We start from the raw sequence: 7,500 nt of genomic DNA, 5'->3' as shown, positions 1-7,500 counted from the left end.
AGCTCGGAAACATGTCCAGAACACGTTTTCTCCGAGCACGTTCCAGGCGGACAGATGACGGCTTAATATATGCAAAGGAAGGGAACGATAAAAAGGGATAAATGATAGTAGATAAAAAACGAAAAACATAGCGCTTGATGAGACATATATTGAATGAGAATGACGAAACGAAAAAATGACAACAGCTGATGAGACAGGAGGGGATGAGAGGATAAAATCGGCAAAAGGGACACGTGTTTTTTTATGGTGTTATTGATTGTGTAAGAGCAGGTGTCGGGGCGATTCCCAGGGGCCGGATCGACACCCGGGCCGAGATTCAGTCGATTTTGGGACGGGGGAGATTTTTTTTTCTTTCTTTCTTTCTTTCTTTCCTTTTTTATTTTTTTTATTTTTATTTTTCCTATTATTTTCTGTTCTTTTCTTTTTTTCTTTCTTTCGTATTTTCCTTTTTTCCTTTTTTTTCTTTTTTTCTTTTTCTTATTCTTATTCTTTTCTGTTTTCTTCTTTTCGTATTTCTCTCTTTTTTTCTTTTTCTTTTTCTTTTTCTTTCTTTTTCTTTTATTTTCTTTTATTTTCTTATTATTTTCTGCGTTCTTTCCCCTTTTTCTTTTCTTTTTCTTTCTTTCTTTTCTTTTTCTTTTTTTCTTTCTTTCTTTTTCCTTTTTTCTCTTTCTTTTTCTTTTCTTTCTTTTTCAAAGGTGGGTACCACCTGGCTGCCTGTTCTGTGCAGGCTAGATAGTATTTTATTTTGTTATATTTTATTTTTTTTTTTTTTTTGTATTTTTATTTATATTTTATTTATTTTTTTATTATTATTTTTTTATCTAGGCTTACCTTTTTCACTCTCTCTGCATATCTCGCGCTCTCTCTCTGTCATCCAACTACCCCCTCCTCCTCCTCCTCACTCATCCAAATTCATCCACTCACCCCCACCCCCTTCCTCCCTTCCGCCACTCGCTCACCCAGCTGGCTGCCGGTCACCGCCTCACCGCCCATTCGCCCGTCCGACGCACCCCCTCCCCCCCATCCCCCGCCCAATCAAACTCCCCAATCCTCTTTTCATACACGCATCCTCACGCCCAACTCAACACTTTCCGTCAACTCACGCCCAACCCCACAGTCTTCCCCACCCACCCACCCCATTTACCCCCAACCCCCCAACCCCCCAAACCTCAGCTCACCTCCACCTCCACCTTTCTCACCCTCATCCTCCACGCCCAACCTGCCTCCCCCCCTCTTTCACGCCCAACGTCCATCACACCAGAACTTCTCAAAACCTTCAGAATCACCTCCACCTTCCTCACCTCACCCCACCTCTCTCCTTCCAATGTCCCACCAACCATACCCCCCTCCCCTCTGACGCCCACACCCAACCCCAACCCCCTCCCATTCACCCACACTCAACCCCAGCCCCCTCCCCCCACGCTCACACCCAACCCCAAAGCTCCCTCTCCCTCTCCCCCCCCACGCCCACACCCAACCCCAAAGCCCCCTCCCCCCCATTCACGCCCACACCCAACCCCAAAGCCCCCTCCCCCCATTCGCCACGCCCACACCCGACCCCAAAGCCCCTCCCCCCCATTCACGCCCAACCCCAAACCCTCCCCCACGCCCACACCCAACCCCAAAGCCCCCTCCCCCAATGCTCACACCCAACCCCAAAGCCCCCCCCTCCTTCCCTCCCCACGCCTGCCACCTGCCCCAAAGCTGCCCCCTCTCCCCCACGCCCACACACAACCCCAAAGCCCCCCCTTCCCCTCCCCCATTCGTCCACACCCACACCCAACCCCCAAACCCTCCTGTCTCCATGCCCACACCCAACCCCAAAGCCCCCCTTCTCTATCTCACACCTGTACTGACACTCTCCAACAACCCCAACCCCCATCCTTCACCCTCCCCCTCCCTCCCCCAACCGCCCACGCCAGGCCCCGGCGCGTCGACACCGACTTCCGGTCGAACTAGTCAACATGCAGCGGGCGTCTAAAGAGCCACGTACCGCCCACTCAGGCTCCTCCGGGTGTGTGTGTGTGTGTGTGTGTGTGTGTGTGTGTGTGTGTGTGTGTGTGTGTGTGCGTGTGTGTGTGTGTGTGTGTGCGGGAAATATTCGAATAGAGTTCAACTTGAGACAACATGCAAGAAATAGATAAATAAATTAATGATAAATACGTATATGAATGAATCGATCGATAAATTAATAACACGATTAAAAAAAAAAAAAAAAAAAAAAAAAAAACTGACCCGAAAAATAACTTTTTGTTTTTTTTCGACCCGCTGGAATCACCCCCACCCCTCCCCCCTCCACACCTGCCTCCACTCCCCCCTCTCCCGCTCCCTCCCTCCCACCCCCTCCTCCCACCCACCCACCCCGTCCTTCCGCTCCCTCCCCCGCTCCCACCCCTCCCGCCCCCCCTCCTCCCGCTCCCCCCCTCTCCCTCCCACCCCCTCTCCCTCTCTCTCGCCCCCCCTCCACTCCCTCCTCCCGCTCCCCCCTCCACCCCCTCTCTCCCGCTCCCGTCCTTGGGAACTCCTTCGCCGCCGCCTCGAGATCCCGTCCCGATCGGCGGATTGGGCGATTCGGATTCGGATTCGGGCGTCGGGGTCCCGGCTGCCTCGTCCGGGTCGGTGATCTCGGGCGCAATCCGGCCGGGGGTTCCGAAGTGCGATTTTTAATTAGTGGGGGCGGGGCGTGCGCGGGCGTGCGGGCGTGTGGGCGGGCGGGCGGGCGTGTGGGCGGGCGGGCGGGCGTGCGGGCGGGCGGGCGGGCGTGCGGGCGGGCGTGCGGGGATCACTTCGCGCTTGTCTCGTGCATGGGCGGGTACTTGCTCACATGCGCGTGTGGGTGGACGCAAGCACGGGGACATAGATGTGGATGTTCATGTATATGCAGAGATGCACATGTACACATAAACATATGGATAAACCTCTACATACGCACACATACATGTAGATATGAACGTACATATACACAAACACACTCACATGCAAAATTCACACACACACACACACACACATACACACACACACACACACACACACACACACACACTCACACTCACACTCACACTCACACTCACACTCACACACACACACACACACACACACACACACACACACACACACACACACACACACACACACACACACACACACACACACACACACACACACACACACCTTGACCAACCATTACCATCGTCTTGATATTGTTTTAATTGTTTTCTTCAACAATAATGAGTGGAAAAAAATAACAAAGAAAAAAGGAATGCTTCTAAAAGTAAATATACCGGCATGACATAACAGAAAATTCGATTATTCACAAAATGTCTTAATAGATAGATTATTATTATCTTAAGCTTCTTTGGATTTCACAAAATATGGTAATAGATAGATTAGGATTATTATCTTAAACTACCTTGGATCTCACCTGTCTTTAATATTTTTTTATAATCCTAATCCTGTACTTCAAAGAGTAATTATAAAAAAACTAATCCCCGTTTTCTTTATTTTCAGGGTAGACTTCGGAACTGCGGTGACGTGGCATCTTCCCCAAGAGGCTGAAGCAGAGAACCTGAAGACGCCAAGAGGAAGAAGAAGGGAAAACAAGAGAGAAAGAAAAGAAGAAGAAAAAGAAGAAGGATCGGGAGGATCAGGAGGAGGAGGAGAAGAAGGATAAGGAGGAGAAGAAGAAGGATAAGGAGGAGAAGAAGAAGGATAAGGAGCCTAAGTGGAAGTCTTTCCTTCGCGAGTGGATGTCGGAACACTTGCTTGAGGAGATTCGAATCTATGGAAGACAGGAGTCCGAAGATTGGAAGGATTAGAGTCAGTGATAATCCTCGATTGGTGTAAATGGACATGTATTTTTGTCTTCTTTTTTCCGTACCCCGAATTGGTGTGATGAAACTATTTTTTGGAGAAAGTGAGTTTGAACATGTGAACATATGAGTAGTTATGGAAGTGATGGTGACACTATTCAAAATATAGTGATAGATATGGTGATTAGGAAAGCGGATTGGTGTACATGTGATACATTGGTGCACAAGGATGTTCTGGAAATTGCTTATAAAAGAAATGTGATAGTTTCTTCCATAAAACACTTGGCATTTTTTACAGATCAAAGACAGCTGTGTGTGAATAGTATATGTTTTCCTTTCGTGTTTCTCAAGTTGCTTGGGAGTGATCTAAGAAAAGAAAGTATATTGCAAGAGAACAGGGGAATGAATGATCATGTTGAGAGAGATGGAAAGAGAGAAAAAAGAGACACTATATTTTCCTCATTCTTCTTTCGTCGCCAAGCACGAAAGAAGGAAAAAAAAAACTCAAGCAAAAGAAACAAAAGAGGATAATATAGTGAAGGGAAATTATTATCATTATCAAAACACTCTCCTTTCAGCGGAGAAAGAATCCAGAAATTGTATGACTCGTAAGATTTAAAAAAAAAAAAAAAAGGGAGGACAGCAAATTCTGAATATCCTGAAGTGATTTTATCCCCCTGAAGTGGTTTTTTTTCCTACACACTGAAGAGTTTTTAGTCTGTATCCTATGTCTTCTCTGAATCTCTTTCACTACCTTAAGAGTCTTGCTGGAGACCTGCTGCTTCTGTAGAGTTATTGGGCCAAAGTGATGTTTCCTTGGCGTCTCGGAGAGTAAAAAAAGGAGAGTTTGCGAGTAAATTGGATTTGGGAGGATGCGATGGTGTGAGAGAGAGGGGGAGAAAGAGGGAGAGAGGGAGAATAAAGGGAAAATAAAAGGGAGAGGGAGAAGGAGAAGTAGAGGGAGAGAGGGAGAATTAAAGGCAAATAAAAGGGAGAGGGAGAAGGAGAAGTAGAGGGAGAGAGGGAGAATTAAAGGAAAAAGAAAGGGGGAGATGGAGAAAGAGGAGAAGGGGGAAACGAAGGAGGAGGAGGCTGCCCATTCCTACGTCCGCAGTTCTCACGCGAAAAAAAAGGGAGACGAACCTGCTGGAGGAATCAAGTGACCAGCAACTCATGGTTTAGAGGCCGAAGGAGGTGGCAGGCTGCACCGTTAGCCACTTACCCGATCCCAAAGGCCATTAGCAAAGCGTTACAAAAGGCAACAAAGACGCTCTTTTTTTTATCCCTCTCTCTCTCTCTGTCTCTTTCACATCGCCACCTCATTAAGCGGCCGCGGCTTAAGGGCCGTTAGCTGAACAAACGGAGATGACAACGGAGAGCATCAGTTGCCGCCGCGATAGTCTACAGCATGCTTTGCCGTTCTTCGCACCTTCCCGTCGTTCGCAAGGGAAAATTAATTGATTCTGCACACTCGAAGGCCCGGCAGTACAACCAGCGCCGCCCGTGGCCATTACCCGAACTATTCCACCGTATCTTTTTTCCCGGCATTCTCGCTCTTGGGTCGAAGGAGCTTAAAGTCGTTAATTTCATGCTTTGGAATTATCAGAGTATGATTTGCTGAGTCACGCCGATGATGCAGATCAGCTGGGGCGAGTCCAGGAGCGCATCTGAAGTCAGAGCGCAGGACGCAGAACTGGAAAATTGATTTTTGGAAATATATATACACTCCAGTCATTTTTTTTCCCCTTCCGAAAAGTGACTTCCCTTCGTCTTCTTCCAATCATTTCTCTTCATGGAGACGCATGGTAGGCATGGAGGCCTAGGAATGGAGAGAGAGAGAGAGAGAGAGGAGGGTTAAAAAATATATATATAGGCCTATCCACCGTAGTACATTCCAAGAGTGAGTGACAGGGTTCTGTGCTATACCTTCGTACACGTGCATTAGTAGCAGGTCTCCTTGCTTGTGATATTACACGAAAGTCCATAGGCGATGAAAACCCACGTAGCTATTTGTCCTTGCGCCGTTTCGGTAGTTCGGAAATGGTCGTTAAGGCGTGTTGTTGTAGTTCCAATTTTGAAGCCATTGTGTTACGTTGCCTTCTGCAGCTGTATAATAGCCGGTGTATATATGCTTGTATGTAATGGATTTTACGAAGTGTACTTTGTTAAGATTTTTTATATATGTTTTATTTTATTTATTTTTTTTTATTATTATTATTTTTTTTTTTTTGGTTATCAGTATTTTTTTGTCTTTTTTATTTGTCTAACGTCTTCGAATCGCTTGCGGGCTCTGGCGGGTCAGATTTTAGGGATATGTACTTCTGTATTTTTGTTTTCTGACTTCTTTGTCGAGTTCGTTCCGTGTCTGGTATTTATTGCACTTTTGTTTTGTTTACTGTCTACTTTTTCATTTGTTTTTTACTCTTCCAGGGCCATTTATCGTTTATTTTTGTCGGTCTGTTTTCATTTATCGACCAGCTGGTCACGTGACAGCCCTGCTTGGTGCCATCAGATGAAACAGTTATTAGTAACATCATATTTTATTTACCTCTAATGTATGTATTTATCTCCCAAGTGCATTTTTATTTTTTTTTAATAGATATCACATTCTTCCCTCCCACCTTCATAATACTCGATTTTCTCAACTCCATTTATTAATTTTTACCCCCCTTCCCCCTCTTCCTTTCACCCCCCCCCCCGCCTGTCATCAACGCCTCATTGTGAAGTAGATCAGCTGTTTGGTCTGATGACGTCACGCGGTGCCCGGATGTCCGAAGAGCCCCTTTTGGTTCGGAGACGGAGGAGACTCCCTGGTCTGTTGTTGCCATATTGCGTTCCATGTTAGGATTTCCCTCCCTGCCTGAGTAGTCTTCTGTATAAGACTTAAAACTTCGGATTTAATCTCCCCATATTCATTTTTTTATTATTGTCAAAATAGAGAGAGAAAGAGAGAGAGCATCTTCGCCAAGTTGTCTTTTTGTTTTGAGGATATACATTTTATATATATATATATAGAAGGATAATTTGGTGAAGATGTTTTTTTTCTTTTTTCGCAACCTGTTCTTTTGCATTGAGTCTCGAGTTGCCAGATTCTGATTTTTAAGCTCAATATTATACTCATATAGAGGGTTGAGCCAGTGTCAGGTTCAGCTTCATCTCTTTTGCTGATTTAAAGAAAACTTAGCTAAGCTACGTTTATGAGAGTGTTTCGTGTAGGCTGGACGTTCGCCGTTCGATAGAGGCAAAGTCATATGACGTCATCAGAGGCGAGGACATTTTTTGAAAAGTGACAGTTGAATGACCTTCGTTTTCTATTGCTTGAAAACCGTTGCTTTTCGATCGACATTTTACCAGTTTACGTGAATTCAAAATAGTATTTAGAGCACGCGCTGTAGTGACTGTAAACTATGGTGCAGATGACGCAGTGTTTTGATCGATTCAGTGCCGTTCACAGTGTTATATTTGCAGTGTTATGTTCCTCCGCCAACCGACCCGAAAAAAAAAAACGTAAACAATTTTTTTTTTTTTTTTGACGACTCATTAGCCTACCAGAACGTCTCCTGTGTTTTCTTTTAACTTTTTTTTTTTGAGTGTTAGTGTGTTTGTGTGTTGCGTGTACCTTTTCACAGGGAAACGTTGTATCCCTTATTTACATATTCTTATTAATCTTAACATTTAATTACAAGGA

The 7,500-nt window shown here is 45.5% G+C and overlaps 1 protein-coding gene across 2 annotated transcripts in view; it reads left to right on the top strand.

The window, feature by feature from the left end:
• The window catches only part of sano (serrano), a 191,002-nt gene that overhangs the window by 183,325 nt on the left and 177 nt on the right, over nt 1–7,500 (top strand). For both annotated transcript variants that reach the window (XM_070145549.1, XM_070145551.1), the window contains one exon: nt 3,511–7,500. This exon is cut by the window's right edge and continues 177 nt beyond it. The gene's annotated coding sequence lies outside the window, so the exon portion shown is untranslated. The remainder of the gene's footprint in view (nt 1–3,510) is intronic.

This window comes from Penaeus vannamei, chromosome 34 (assembly GCF_042767895.1).
Source record: "Penaeus vannamei isolate JL-2024 chromosome 34, ASM4276789v1, whole genome shotgun sequence".
NCBI classification, from domain to species: Eukaryota; Metazoa; Arthropoda; class Malacostraca; order Decapoda; family Penaeidae; genus Penaeus; species Penaeus vannamei.
The sequence above is the reverse complement of the archived record's forward strand: the minus strand, read 5'-3'. Positions and strand labels throughout refer to the sequence as shown.